Raw genomic sequence first — 16,293 nt, forward strand, 5'->3', positions numbered from 1 at the left:
TGAGCCACCCAGGTGCCCTTTTTTCTGTTTTCTTGATTGGAGCCATCTTAATGGGTGTGAAGTTCATATCCCACTGTAGTTATGATTTGCATTTCCTTAATGATCAGTGATGATGAACATCTTTTTATGTGCTTGTGACCATTTGTATGTCTTTGGAGAAATGTCTATTTAAGTCCTTTGCCAATTTTTTAATTGAGTTTTCTGTTGTTGACTTTTAGGAGTTATCTATATATTCTGGATATTAGCCCCTTATCAGGTAGATGATTTGCAAATATTTTCTCCCATTTTGTGAATTGCCCTTTTTACTCTGTTGAGAGTGTCTTTTGATGCACAACATTTTAGAACTTTTATGGAATTTTATGGAACTTTGGTGTCGTATCTACAAAATCATTGTCAGATCCAATGTCATGAAGATTTTGTCCTACACTCTCTCCTAAGAGTTTTATTGTCTTAGGGCTTACTTTGATGTCCTTGGTCCACTTTGAGCTCATTTTTGTATGTGGTGTGAGGTAAGGGTCCAATTCATTTTATTTCTTATGGATATCTAGTTTTCCCAGTACCTCCTATTGACAAGCCTGTCTTTTCCCCTATTGAATGGTGTTGGCTCCCTTGTCAAAAATCACCTGACCCTATATGTGAGGGCTTATTTTTGCGCTCTTGAGTCTATTGCATTGGTCCACACATTTACCTTTATGTTGGTGCTACATTGTTTTGATCACTGTGGCATTGTGATAAGTTTTGAAATCATGAAGTGTGAGGCCTCCAGCTTCGCTCTTCTCTTGCAAGATTTTTTTTTTTTTTTTGGTTGTTTGGAGTCCCTTGAGATTCCATGTGAATTTTAGGATGATTTTTTTTTAATTCTACCAAAAATTATTGGGATTTTGTTAGGGATTGCATTGAGTTTGTGATTGCTTTGAAGAACATTGATAACTTAAAAATATTAGCTCTTCCTACCTGTGAATACGGCATTGTACCACCTTTAATTTTTTCAGCAATGTTTTATAGTTTTTCTTTGTACAAGTCTTTCACCTCCTTGATTAAATTAATTCCTGAGTGTTTTATCCTTTTGATGCTGTTGTAAATGCAACAAACAATCCTATAAATTAAATTGTTTTTGTAATTACCTTTTTGGATATTCATTGTTAGTGTATAGATATGCAACAGATTTCTGTGAGTTGACATACTAACCTGCTACTTTGTTGAATTCATTTATTTGTTCCAAGAGTTTTTTTCTGCAGAATCTTTAGGGTTTTCTACTTACGAGATTGTATCATCTGCAGATGATTTTACCATATTTTAATTTAATTTTATTTAAAATTACATAGATAAATTTACTTCTTCCTTTCCAGTTGGAATCCTGTTTATTTATGTTTTCTTGCCTGATTGCTCTGGCTAGAACTTCTAGCACTCGTTGAAGGTACTCTGATGAAAGTGGGCATCCTCGCTGGTCCCTGATCTTAGTCTTTCATCAGTAGGTATACAATTTGCTGTTGGTTTTTCATATATGGCTCTTGTTATGTTGAGTAGAGGTAATTTTTCTCTATTTCTAATTTTTGAATTTTTTACCACAAAAGAGGGTTGAATTTTGTCAAAAGCTTTTTCTGCATCATGAGATGATCATGTCACCCCCCTTTCATTCTGTTAATGTTGTGTATTACACTAATTAATTTTCATATGTTGAACTATTGTTTGATTCCAGTAGTAAGCCTCTAAGGCTGGTTGGCAGACCCCTGAGGGCCCCCAAAACATTTCCATAGGATCTGCCTGTTGAGATGCTATTTGTATTCCTCACTGAACTGCGTTTGCATTTAAAATACAGAAATGAACCAGGTGGTGGGTATTGGGGAGAGCACAGATTGCATGGAGCACTGGGTGTGGTGCAAAAACAATGAATACTGTTACGCTGAAAAGAAATAAAATAAAAAAATTTTTAAAAAATTTTTAGAAAAATGAAAAAAAAAATACAGAAATGATTGTGGATAAAACTGCTAATGCCCTTGAATGAATCCTGGTAATGACTCTCAGTTCTGGTGAGTGGTTGTTGTATCTGTGGCTCCAAACATTCACAGTAAAATGAAACTGTCGGTTTCATTCAAGAATGTCCTTAATGAAGCAGGAGAATCTTCTGGTTTTATGTTGTCTCAATCCTTGGGTCCACGTGGTGTGACTGTTCCCTGTGATTGACCGGCAAGTGCACGCAGAACATTGTTGTTGTTCACTGAATGCGGTGGCACTGGAGTTGTGAGCTAAACTGCCTCCCGTGGTCACGGAACACCGTCTTTTCTTGAAAGAACAACTGACAGACAAATTATGATCATTCCAGCTTGTGTGCTCAGCAGACATTTTCTCAAAAATGAAAGAAGTGGCGCTTGTCACTTCAAGGAAAACAACTGACAATATTAATTGTAATAATATTGATAATATTGATAAATATTGTAATAATATTTGAATTTTCAAATGAGAATTAGGATTTCATCACACTCGTCTCTGCTGCCGTGAGCTTGCCGGGGCCCCGATGCTCAGAGACTTCTCCGACGCGATCAGGGGTCCTATTAACAAATGGGACATCCTCGTACTGAGTGAGGAAACATACCAGCATTCAGAAGAACTGCAGGACTCAGCCAAGTGACAATTTCCAAATGGTGAGTGCACGATGTTCTAGAACCAGGTGGGACTCCAAGGTCCACTCAGAGTGCAAGGTGCAGGAGATTTTCATCTCCTTCTGGTCCAGGCGACATGGCCCTGTTTGGTTTCTTATTTCTTGAAGCTCCTGAGTTGCTGTTAATGTGCAGCTACGGTGAGAGCCCCTGCCTTAGCCTAACTTTTCCTTTGAAAAATGAGGTGAACTGAAGCCCAGGAAGGAAAAGGGCTCGGGTGAGCTCACACACGGGCTGAGACAGGGCTGGGAAGACTGAGGTTCCTGGGCTCACCACCAGTAATTGTGGGGTGTAAGAGAAGGACAGCCCTACTTTTTGCTGAGCCCCAGAGGCAGGCTCTGGTGGGTCTCAGGGGTGCAGCAGGTGAGACCGAGTTGGGGACTGATGCTTGGGCAGAGCAGGCCCAGGTGAGGGACAGACCTCATCTCCCGTGGCATGACTGGATTCTCTGGCTGATCTTACAGGGTGGGACATGTCACCCATGTGGCTGGGGTATGGGCGGGGGCATTTGAGGAACACTGAGCCTGCAGAGCTGAGCCTGGCCATTGAAGCCTGAAGCTAGTCTTAGAGTTGGCACGGGGGAGGACAGGGCAGGTAGGAGACAAGGGACATCTGTGCCCAGGGCAGGAAGCATCCTTTCGGAAGCCGGGCAGCCCTGGTCCTCAAAGGGGAAGTGGTGTTCCGGGGGCCCCACTTCCCCTCCCCATCACAGAATGGCTCTCATCAGAAGCTTTAAGTGGTGAAGTCTTGGATTTGGTCTTGAATATTTTACCTAACCATGAAGCAGTGCTGGGCCCTTACATGGCTGGAGAGGAAAAGAGGGGCTCAGAGGCATCCCAGGATTTTCTGGCAAGCAGAAGAACCTGGACGTGAACCCAGGTCCACCCAGGCCCCAGACTGCCCCAGAGCCCGCACACCTCCTCCCTTTCAGCCAGCTGTCAGGTGGTGGCAGCTTGATTGGAAACAGAGCAGCGAGGGGTTTCAGAATGGCTGCTGGCAGTTATTTTGGGGACATTGGGATGTGGCTGGGATTTAAGTGTCCAAAATATCTTCCACGAAACCATGCCAGGGCCTGGAGCTCTGAGCCACAGACTTCCGCTGATCCCAGCCTTGATGAGGGCTTGGGGCATCCTTGGTAGAGTGACGTGCACCCCAGCAGCCTGGCTGGGCAAAGGCTCCCGGCCCCTGGCTGCTGTTCTGCAGCTTAACTGCCTGTCGTGGGTGCATTAGAGCATTAATCACATCATGGTCTAACCGTGACTTTCATCTGCTGAAAATAACTACAGTGTGATTCTGTTTTGTGGACAAAGGCCCCAACAGTGCAGCTGACGGGGGCGAGGGAGTGAGGGGAGATGCCAAAAGCTAAGAGCGTTGATTCTATCTGTGGAGTGTCTGCATCCCAGTGAAACGTGCAAACAGCCTTCCAGTTCTGGGACCCAGCACCTCCACGTGGGGCCACCTCTTCACCCAGCGGGGGGTCCTGCAGGCGTCGACTTTTCAATCCAGTTCTCCACCTGTTGGCTGTGTGACCTTGGACCGTGAGTTAACCTCTCTGAGCCTCCTCAGATCCGAGGAGGCTGAACCGTGTGCATGGCCTCTGCCTGGTGTTCGGGATGCTGTGGGTGACTGGGCTGTTTTTCCTCATCCTGCAGCCCATGGAGCCCTATTCAGGTCTGGCCTACGGACTGAAGTTTTGAGGGAACTCCTGAGTGCAGGGTATGTGGTTGGTGCCAAGAGGTCTGGAAAATCATGGGCAGTTGAAAGCTTAGCTTTCTTTCCAACGTCTCTGGATTCATTGGAAAACGCCCTGCTTGGAAGGGATGAATACTGGTGCGGTCAGTGGACCCTGAAGGTGTCTGTGTCCTTGTGCCTGGACCCCGGGACCCTGCTGTCACAGGACAAAGGGGAATTATGGTCACAGATGGAATTGCTGACCCCAGGTGGGGTTCCCCAGCTAGGTCCGGTGAGTCAGGATCCTTATAAGAGGTAGGGTCAAGGTCAGAGAGCGATGCACAGAGACTGCACCTGCTCTTGGTGGTTTTGATGGTGGGAGGGGCCAGGAGCAAGGAACGAGGGTGCTTCCGGGACCTGGAAAAGGCGAAGAAGAGCATCCTCCTCGGGATCCCCAAGAGGAAAGGCAGCCTTGCCCACACGTGAGCCCCGTGGGACCCCTTTCTCACTTCTGACCTCCAGAACTGCAAGGTAACGTGTGTGTGTGTGTGTGTGTGCGTGTTACCATGGCAATAAGAACTGACCCTTGTGGGGGGCTGGGCCCTTGCACAGTCCATGCTGCCCCAGGAGGGTCACTGACATGCGGCAGGGGTGTGTGTCCCCTGGGCTTGACAGAGGGCGACGAGCACAAAGGCTCAGCTGCCGCCGTTGCCTCCTGCCCCGAGAGGTCCCCACGTGTGCCTCTGAGCCAGGCAGCATCCACTCCACCTCGAGGGGTGGGCGTGGCTGCCCCCAGTGTGCAGGTGAGGCAGCAGGAAGTGAGCTGGCCAGGTGGCTCTTGTGGTCCCCAGCTCTAGCTTGGTGGCTCTGTCCCCACAGTGTCCCCTTTCTGCAGGGCAGTGCGCTGGTCGCAAGCTCTGTGAGGGTTCCCACGCTCCCTGTCAGCGTGGAGCCTTCAGGAGAGGCCTCCCGGGGGAGGGATGGGGGAGTGGAGAGGGACCTCGATGGGGAGGAAGTGTGAGACGCAGAACTGGGGTGTGTCCCCGAGTGAGACGCCCAGACCGCCCGCTGCCTGCTTCCTCCAGCCCTGAGATCCACACAAAGCAGAGAAAGTCAGAAAATCAAGGGCTTCTGCCCCTTCTTATCGATAACACTAAACCACAATTATTCACGTTGAAGACAAACTTTTTGCTGACAGTGAACTTGAAGAGGTCTGTAATTGTGGGGGCACCAGATGCCACAAATGTTTAAAATCTTTTCCCAAGGGTTTCCTTGCACTGCCTTTCCAATCCAAACTAGGCCGGTGCACACACACACACACACACACACACACCTGCTCACACATAGTCACACTCACACACATGTGACACACGTGTGCACAGACACACAGGGCACACTTACACATGTTCAAACATGTGCTTACCCATGTGTCCTTGGACACACAGTCACACCTACACATGTGCAGACAAATGTGTACACATGGGAACACACTGTCACACACACGTGTGCAGACACATGCTTGTGTACATGGGCACATGCTCACACTCACACGTGTGCAGACATTTGCTCACACGAGGCACATACATGCATACGCAGGCACACACGGTTACACATACATGTGTGCAGACCTGTGCTTACACACACGTGGACACGGGCACTCATAGTCACACTTACACGTGTGCAGACACACACAAGCACACACACATGGGCATACACTGTCACACACACGTGCAGACACGCACAGTGTGTGCAGTCATGTGTACACACATGCAGACATGTGCTTGCACACCTGCTCATGCATATGTGAGTGTGCAAGTCATGCTCACACGTGTGCACACACATGCATGTGCCATGCAATGCTCTTACACACGTGCACACACACAAGACACCCCACACTCACATGTACATGTTCACACACAGTGCACACACACACACGCACATGTACACGCAGCCTGACTATAGGGTCTGGTCATGACCCAGTGGAGGAGCCGCACAGCCACACCATGTTGTTGATCTCCGGGCCCCAGAATCGAGGAAGGGAACTACGATGGCCAGTGGGCTGCAGCCTCAGGGCCCGGGACTCCCAGGCAGGCTTTGGCCAGTGCAGGACACAGGCACACTCACCTGCACTTTCTTGGTCAGCTCTGTGAACCGGTCCCAGCGGAAGGTGCATCCGCTGCCTGGAGTGCTCCTGGAGCTGCGGCACGTGGAGCCAACATGCAGGACCAGGGTCCAGGCTTCAGAAACCCTCTGCCAGCAAGGACAGGCCACTGGGTGCCAGGGAATCCGGGAGCTCCCTGGGGAGAAGGGTCATCCCCTGAACGAGGGTGAATGAGGAGGGTTGTACTCCCTGACAGGGATGATGGGCACAGCTTGGGGTCTGCCAGCCCGGTGGGGTCCCCCCACTCATCTGTCCTGCATCTCCTCCAGGCCACACACAGCAGAGCCTTTAAGCCCAGATCTGGGTGTTGGGCAGGAGCAGCACTTGGTGACGGAGGACACACAGGGCCTGAGGGTCGCAGTGGGGACAGACGGGGCTGAGGGCTGGTGGCAACCGCCAGGGCCCACCCTCCGTCCTCCCTGAGTTCTCGGCCTCAGCGCCAGGACAAGAAGTGACATCTGAAGAAGGACAGATGCACGTGGGTGTCCTAAGGTCCTCTGTCTGCAGAAGGGATTCCTGGCACATTAGTGAAAGGGCATGGGTTTGGGAGCCCTGGTCCTGGAGACCTTGAGTGTCTCCTCATGGCACTTAGGATGAACGACAGCATCCTTGTGTGGCCCTGAGTCCCTGCTGGGTGTGGCCCGACCCCTCATCCCCCACCTTAGCCTGTGCTCTCTGCTCTCTAGTAGAGTTGGCTTTCCCTGGCAGGTGGTGGTCGCTCCAACCACAGGACCTTTGCACATCTTGGTTCCACTCCCTTTCCTCTTGCTCAGGACTCCTCTTGACTCCTTGGGTCTCCACTCAAGAGTTCCGTAGGAATATTTTCTACCTCCAACTTGGCCACCCCCCTGCAAATGTCTTTCCCAGAACCCTGTCTCTGTTAAAACTGGACATCTGTTTGCATGGTGATCAGACTGTTATCTGGTTCCCTTCCTAGCCTATGAAGTTCCACAAGAAAGGGACCTGGCTGCTTGGTTGTTTCAACCTGTGTGTCTTGGGAGAAGGGCAGCCATCAGGACTGTAGCATCTACAGGGCACCCCCGGGTGCCATGCCAGTTCTGAGGGCCTTACATAAATGGCCTCACCAACTGGGCAAAGCTAACCCTTGGGCAGGTGCCATTATGATCTCCTTTCCACAGAAGAGCAGAAGGAGGCACATTTTGGTTAACCAGGATATCTGAGGTCAAACCTGGTAAACTGAGGCAGGCCTAGGCAGAGTATCTGAGGTCAAACCTGGTAAACTGAGGCACAGCAGGGCTGGGCAGGGTGCTGAGGTCGTACACATTAAGAAGCACAGCTGGGATGTGAGGTGCAGGCGGCCTGGCTCTGGGCGGTGTTTTCCCATCTCCAGCCATGGGCAGCTAGTTGAGTCTAAGTTGATTAAAATGCAATTTTAATTTAAATAATTTCTCAGGTGCACCTGCCGCCTTTCAAGGTCTTGCCGCCATGTGAGGCTCATGGCTGTGCCATTGGCAGCTCCGATCTGGCCCACGTCCAGCGCCATGGAAGTCTCCATGGAGACGCAGCTCTAGGGTTTGCTCCTCAACCTTGACCTGCTGCGCGGCTCCCGCGTGCCTCACCCCAGTCCCAGCCTCACACCGCGGAGGGGCTGGCCGGCCCTCGCTGGAGGTGGCGCACTTAGTGCTGGCGCAAGCCTCCCTGTCTGCAGCCGGCAGGGTTGACTCGGGCGGGAGCCTCCTCCCTCCGCAGCAGGGCTACCCGACTCGCTAAAGGGCCCGACCGTGAGATTTAGCCTTTCCGTGCCGCCCACGGCCCAAGTCGCGGCTTCTCTTCCTTCTCTCCCCCTTCCCCGCCTCCCCCTCCTCCCTCTTCTGCCGCCAACCATGCAAGCCATTCTTAGCCATTCCTAGCTCATGGCGATGTAAGCGCAGCCCACGGACTGCGTGAGACCCACGGGCCACGGACCCTCCAGTCTGCTCCGGAGTCCGGGGCTGAGCGACGCCTGCTTCTTCCTGGATCACGGCTGAGGGCTGATCTCCGGCTGTCTGGCCTGGTCGGTCTGGGGTGGGCCCCTTCCTCCTGTGGCCTGCTTTCAGGACCCTGTATGACCTCCTAGGCTGACCTCCATGGCTGGGAGCTGGGGCGTCGGAGTCACTGCCCCTCGGCCCTGCGTGGGGCTTGAAGCCCCCCCCTGGCGCGTGCTCTCCCTCCTGCACCGGCAGTTCTGGGGCTCAAATGTCAGTTTTGTGGACACAGATCAGCCTAGTCAGCCTTGGCCGCCTTTCACCTCTTGTGACCTTGGCCGAGAACGTGGTGTTTCTCGTGGAGTCAATGACTGTCCAGCCCAGGGGTCAGAATCAAGTTGATCTGCAAAGCCCTTGAGGCTGCGAGCCTTTCCAGCGCTCATGTCCCTTAAGATATCCGAGGAGCTCCGCGGGACCCTGTGTGCTCCGGGAAGGACAGCCCGGTCCCTCCAGCCTGTGACCGTCCCTTGATGATAACCCCGCAGCCGCCGAGCGGCTCGCTCTGCGCTCCCGGTCCTGTCTCCTCCTCACCAGTGGGGCCGTGATGCACGGGCTCCTGCCGCCGCGGCCGGGACGTCCGGCTTTCTGGGGCGCACCTGCAACGCTCCCCCACCCACACCCTGTGTCCCGTGTGCGTGTCCCGTGTGCCCCTCGCTTTTCTTCGCTGCCTTTTGCCGATGGGTCTCCATGACCACGTGCCCCGCCAAAGCACCTGCCGCCCAGTGCCTCCTCCCTGGGCTCCCTCCACGGCCGTTCCCCGGGGGCAGCCGAGGGAAGACGCCCGGAACCAGGAAGGCTCGGACTCTGGGGTTGGCAGGCGGGTGGCTTGGGGGACCGGCCTCCGTGGGCAGCGGGGAGGCCCCCTGCTGTGACGTCACGGTCGAGGGCATGGGTTTTGGAGGCCAGCAGAGGCAGGGGAAGCTCCTTTGCCCCTTCAACTTGCTGCGGGCCAAGGCTGAGACATGAATCTCTCTCATAAAACAGGGACAATTGTAGCCTCTACGTCAGGGGTGGGCAGAGCCCCCCAGTCAGTCCTCGGGACAGAGTGGCTCCCTGCCCTCAGCTTTCCCACAGCCCGCTCTGCCTGTGACGGTCCCACCGACACCCTGTCAGTCTGCTCGCCGCCAGCCCAGCGCATACCAGATGCGGACCTGCTCCAGGCCCGGCTTGCTGTCAGGGGCTAGAAGGTTCTCCACGGTGGGAGGCAGCGCCTGCGGGCAGGAAGCTCACGGGCCCACGGGGAGACGTGGTGCTGGTGCGGAGGGAGGCCGTCTGCCCTCGCCTGGCTCTTCTGAGAGGGGAGTACGCGGGGCTGCTAGTTACTGTGTTTCATGAGACGTCGCTACTGCAGGGGCCAGGCGTGCGGGACAGGGGGCGGGCGGGCGGGGCGGGGGGAGGAGCGCGGCACCCGCTGAGCAAGGCTGGCTGCTCCCACCGGAGAAGCACACCGTCCGGAAGCCACGTCACCGCGTCCCCGGCCACCTCCAGGGAGCGGGAAAGAGTGGAAAAGATTGATCCCTTGGCTCAGAGTTCCTGACCTGGAGCCCTGGGTGGGTTCCCTCAAGGGCACCCCTGAGAAGCCGGCTGTGCATTTATCCGACATTCGGGGACGCCCCTTCGGGTCCCCCCCACCCGCCAGAGTTCTGGACGCAGAGGGTGTGAGATGAACCAGAAGTTCGTGTTCTCGAGTCAGGGGCTCCCAGAAGCCCCCGCCCGCACCAGGGACAGCCCAGCAGCCTCGCATCCGGCCCTCCATGGGCTGGCCCACACGGGGCTCCCATCCGGCTGGGGCTGCGCGGGGCTGATGGCCCTGCTTGCCGTGGCTCCTGGTCTGGAGCAGCGAGTGTTCTGCACCTGAACTTGGGGTCTGGGGTGCGTCGGCTCCCTCCCCCCTGGGTGTGGCCACTCAGTCCAGGGGTGGGTTTGAAGAGGCTCTTTGCTAGTTCTGGCTGTGTCTGCCGCCGGCGCCCTCTTTGTGAAATCTCTGCGGGCCTCACGCGTCCTCAGTCCATGGATGGTCATAGTTCAGCCCGGACCGTGCCCCCCCGGGTTGGCTCTCAGCCTCCTGCCTTCACTGCTGGGACCCGAAGCAGGCCCAGAGCTGGGCTCTGTCCTGGGTGAGGGTCTTCCTGACCCCTCCCCACACAGTGACCCGCGGCTTCCTGCTCGGTGGGCTCAGGCGGGCCACAGCCTCTGGCTGTGTCATGTTGGTGTGTGGGGTCAGTGTGTCCCCATCTGAGTGGCTAGACAGGCGCTGAGCCCTTCTGGCTGGTTTGTTTTTGGATCTGTGGGTCTGTGGATAGTAGCATTTGCTCAGTGGCATCTCACCGGCTTTCCTGGGATGGCGCGCGAAGGAGACCGCAGAGCGGGGTCCAGAAAAGGCTCTCACCTGGCAGGGTCAGCCCTTGCTCCAGGCTGGAGCCCTTGCTCCCGGCCGGCTCAGCGAGCTCTGCTCGGCTGTGATCTGGGGACGGAGGAGGGATTGATGTTTCCCAGAGAGGAGAAGTTGTCAGATGATAATGCACTTTTCCATCTTGCCTTGAGTTTTTAATAGAAATATTTGTCTGCTTTGATCTCGAGCACCAGGGAAGGGTAAGGAGGGAACCGAACTGGGAGGCATGGGGGGGGGGTGGCGCACGGAGCACCGTTTCCAGGTCTGTCTGCTCCCCGAAGTTTCTGGAGGGGCCGAGAAAACAGCCTACGGCACGGACTGACCATGGCTCCCACGTGGCCCCATTGCGTGGGTGACCTGCTGTCGGACGTTCAGAAGTGCTGGGGACAGACACTGTCCAGTGACTCGGGCTTCCCTACCTGCCTTGCCCTGCTCCTGGGGCTCCTCATTTCCTAATTTTGCCCCCAAATAGCAGATTTTAACATGCTGTCGTTAGAGGCCATCCATTAGAGCCTGCTTCTTTCTCTCCATCGGAGGCCGTCCCCACCTTGCTAGTGTCTGCAGTGACGTCTACGTTACTACCGAGGTGTGGCTTACGGAGCCATTGCTGGGGCCCAGCCCGCCCGCCAAGGCCCTGACCTCACTGCGGCCCGGGTGCTCGTGCAGGTGGAGATGTGTCCTTGCTGGTCCCCGCTCCTTGCAGCCCTGGGACCCGCTGGGAGGTCACCGGCGTCCCTCTGGGTCTCTATTAAGTGACTCTGGACACACAGCGACAATCTGCGCGGCTCCCGTGTCTTAGCTCGGGCTGCGGTGCCACACTCCGTGGATCGGGACGCCTGGGCAGCAATCATTCTCCCTCACAGGTCCAGAGGCAGGAAGCCGAGATCAGCGTGCCGGGGTGCGGGCCGGGCCTGGGGCGGGCTCCTCTCTCTGGTTTGTAGACTCCCATCTTCCTGCTGTGTCCTCCCGCGGCCACGAGGGTCTCTTCCTCTCCGTTTAGGACACTAATCCCACTGTGGGGGCCACTCCCATGCCCTCATCTAAGCCAGCCACACCAAAGGCCCCACATCCGAACACTGTCCCATTGGGGGTGGGGTTTCAGCCTATGAAGTGGGGGCACAGAAACACCCAGAACACCCCTCCCTTCCCCAACCCTTTATGTGGGTGAGGACCGGCGGTGACTGTCTCTAACTTTGGTCACTAGTGGCCTGAGGTGGTTCTTGGTGGGACGTACCTGGGCCACGACTTCCCCCCAAGCCTGCGGGACCGCGCACCGGCACCTTTCTCCTCCACGCCTCGCCCGGTCTCCCTTCTGGACCCCTCCCGGCATTTCGTCCCCCGGGGCGTGTGGACTGCGTCTCGATGCTGCTGTCCTTCTGCTCTAGGTTCCAGAAGCGTCTCCGCTGTTCTCCGTGGTGCAGAGCCAACTCCGGCTTTTCCATCTGAAAATGCAGAATGTTAACTCTGACTTCTGATTTTACTCAGTGGGCTTCAGCTTCTTTTTGTTTTTTTTTTTTTTTTAAATATTTTATTTATTTATTTGACAGAGGGAGAGAGATCACAAGTAGGCAGAGCAGCAGGCAGAGGGAGAGAGGGAAGCAGGCTCCCTGCTGAGCAGAGAGCCCGATGCGGGACTCGATCCCAGGACCCTGAGATCATGACCTGGGCCGAAAGCAGAGGCTTAACCCACTGAGCCACCCAGGTGCCCCGGGCCTCAGCTTCTTGTCTATAAAAGCCGATAGGAGCATCTCCCCACAGAATGTTCGTGAGGGCAAGGCTCCGGGAGCCCGGGAGAGGAGCAGCCGGGAGTGCGATGTGTGCATCGAGCCCCCCGCCCCGCCCCCGCCCTGCACATCTCGCCGCCCATCTCCCCTGCACGTCACACACCTGCCGCGCTGTCACACTGCCGTGCGCTCTGCATATCTCGTCCATGACTTATAGTCAATACGGAAAATGAATCGGCGTGGGATGCCTCCCGTTGCTGCAACCATGCAGAAATGATGGGTAAAATATAACAAAAAGTTGTAAATTTGTGTGGAAACTGAAAGCAAAGGGAGGCCTTGATACCAGAGTCAGATGGGGCTCAGAATCGGAATGAGGGCGTGCGTCCAAATGCGATGTCGGAAGGTGGGCCCGGGGAGTGGGGGCGCGTTCCCATCATGTAGTCGGGCTCCGAACCACCGAGTGGGCACCTGCCCTACGCTGTGGGCCCCTGATTTTGGAAGGACAACCCCATGATGCATAGTCACAGCGCAGAAGCCCCGAGGTGGGAAGTCTGGGGTTGTGTCTGGGAAGAACATGTCAGGGACGGTGGGAAGCCGTTCATCTCCATCGGATGCAAAGGCTGCACCCCTGCACAGGGGTGCCTCCGACGCCCAGGACCCTCGAGATACCGCTGCCCCTGAAAACAGTGCTTGAGGGAGATGCACTTAGTAAAAACACGGAGGACACACATCACAGCAGAGAATTCCAGGTTGTTCTATCATCTGAAGATTAAAACATAAGATGTTTAGGTATTTCAGCAAGGTTAGCATTTTGGGAAACATTGGCAAACGTAGAGCATTTCAAAGAAACTGAACAGGTAGTTTTAAAAAATGAAATAGAGGGAAACCCTAAAATGTAAAATACCGTCATTGAAAGAAGCGTTGGTCGCCTCGATTCCTAAGGCAATTGTCCCAGGCATATGCACGTTTTGTGTTTCTGGCCCTTGGAAACATATACAAGGAAGATGTCACACAGCTCCCATCGGTTGCCTCCCTTGTGAGTCTGGGATCTGTCGCGGGGAAGAGGTCTCAGAAAGTCAAGACGACACGGATATGTGCAGAGTTCACGCCGGCCCCTTTAGTTCTGCCCACGGCCCTTCCGAGGAGGCCACCGTTCCCCGCGCTACAGGTAGAGAAGCCCCGGCCCGGGGAGGAGGCTCTGCGTTCCCTGGCTCGGACTGCGGGTGCGGAGCCGAAGCCCGGGTCTATGCCCAGACAGCTTGTGCTCCGACCGTGACTGTGTCACTCGTCCCCCGCTGGGTCAGTTTCCCAAAGATGTGAAGGTCACTCTCCTGAGCGATGACGTCGGTGACATTAAACCGTTATGTGAAGGCGGTTATTGATTTAGGGTTCAGCGTCGATTTCCTTTTGCGAGCTCTCTGACCGCCTCGCCCGCCTCTGCCTGGGAGCCCTGGCATGTGTCAGGGTCAATCACAGAGTCTCTCCCTCCTCACCTCCCTGTTGGGTGGTGTGGCTGGCGTTCCGCGATAAGCCTGCATCCCCGAGGGCAGATCCTAGCCCAGGAATCAGGCTGACAGCGGTTCCTGGGGATCCCCCAAGCCCCCGGACCCGTGCACTGTCTTGCTTGCCAGAGGTCTGGGCAGGCGCCCGTAGGGTGGGGTCTACCATGCAGGCTGAGTGGGCTTCGGGGAGCGGATCAGGAATGCATGAGGCATGACAATTGATGGAGTTAATTGTAATTAATGACTAAGAAGCTCTTTAAGAATTCAAGATTAATTTAAAAAGACACCTAGAAGGGTACAGAGCAGACCCAACCGCATTTAATGCCTCTCATTTAATGCATATGCATCAGAAGTAGGGTTTTTTTTTCCTTCCAGATGTGCTCGTGGAAGAACAAATGAGAAAATGTTCCTAAAATATCCCTAAGTACAAGCCCGCCCCGCCAGAGAGAGAAAAACACACGCAAATACGCTACGAAGGGTGCCGTGGCCGGGAAGGGCCCAGCGGACCACCCGACAGATTTCTCTAAGTCTGGGTGACTTTAGGGAGAGTGGTGGCTTTCCCTCCGAGACAGGCTGGACCTCTTAGTTCAAAAAGGAAAGCGATCGTTCAGGTCTGGAGGACGGTGAAAGAGGTGCAGGCATGTCTAGCGACAAGGGTGCTAACCATCTAAGGTGCGAGAGAAAGATGAGCCGTGTCTGATTGCCGTCCGGGGGATGTGAAGGCCACATCTTTGCTGGGCCAGCCCCCCGGAGACGCGCCCGGTTCCCCTCCCGTGAGCCTGGGCGGGCTCTGTGACTCGCGACAGGAGAATACGGTGGGAGCAGCCCATGCCAGTGTTCCCACAGTCCCTCAATGCCTGCTAACGGCCTTTCCTCTCTGGAAGCACAGGCCACCATCTTGTGGGGAAGGCCAACCAGCCACGTGGGAGGTCCCGAGCCCCGGCCTCTGGGCCACGGAGCCACGTGGGCAGTGTGCCTACAGCAGCACCCCCGGCCCTCCAGCTGCCCCGAGCGACCACAGGGAGCAGAAAGAGGAACTTTTTGTGGCAGGCTCTGCCCAAAGCTCGGGTAAGCAAGGAGCCAGCGTGCTGGCCGATTTCGTGGTTGAACGAGAAGTAGATTCTCGTAAGAGCTAGAGGGAAATCGGGGAAACAGCGAAATGAGGCATGTGGGAAACTCCCTTCCTGTCTAAACACATATCAACGTGTTAAAACATAAGTAAATAGTTACTATTTGTGTATGTCATAAATTCAACACTTAGTGTATTTCCAAAGCACAGGGATGCGACAGCAGCCCCTCCGGGGAGTCTCCAGCTGCTAAAGAGGAGGACTCCTGGCTTTGCAGGGAGGGCACCCACTGGCCTGGGCCTCAGACGTGCCATCCGGCAGGTGCCCGAGGACCTGGGGCTTCATGCCTCCTCTGGGTCTGGAGTGTCGACCTGAGGACCTGGTACTTAGGGGTGTAGGCTGGGCTCCTTGCAAACTGCTTGGGGCAGGGGTGTCTCCCGATTTAGGAGGGGAAGCGGAGCGGCCTGTAGGCGGCCTGAAGAGGCAGACCTGGACCCCGCGGCCTTCGTGGGACACCTTCTCCCCGGGGGTCTGAAACCACACAGCGTCACAGCATAAATCCCTGCGAGGGGGACTCTCAGTCCCGACTGAAACACCATGGGCACCGTGAGCTCACGAGTCTAAAACACCATCATCCATGGAAGCGTCTTCAGGTTCCGGAGAGCAGAATACGGTGGACGAGAACCGCCGGGGGACGCGCGGGCACAGCCAGGTACGAGAAATCCCCACAGGGAGGGGCAGCCCGTGGCAAGCCCTGGGAACCCCGGAGGGGCTCAGACGCTAGAACGTCCTCTCGGGGCTTTCCAGTAAGCGCAGTTCAAAAGTGGTTAAAGAGATAAAGAAGCGGAATTCATATTGAGACAAAAGGGCGTGACTAAAACGAAAAGTCATCACTAAAGATAGAAGAAAGGGGAATAGTGGGTTGGGAAGTCTAGCCACGCAGCCACCTCGAAAAAAATCCGTCTCTGGATATTCCCGTGAGCACAGAGACTCAGGAGGCAGCTCAGAGGGGACATCAGGGGACATCTGGGGACACCGGGGGACACGGGCTCTGCCACAATCCTCGCCCCTCACATGTCCTCGAGCGTGGCTCTCTCAGAAATCCCAGCACTGCGTTTACGTCACCTTTCCTTC

This window comes from Mustela putorius, unplaced genomic scaffold, assembly GCF_011764305.1.
Source record: "Mustela putorius furo isolate JIRA1106 unplaced genomic scaffold, ASM1176430v1.1 tig00003871_pilon_pilon_pilon, whole genome shotgun sequence".
NCBI classification, from domain to species: Eukaryota; Metazoa; Chordata; class Mammalia; order Carnivora; family Mustelidae; genus Mustela; species Mustela putorius.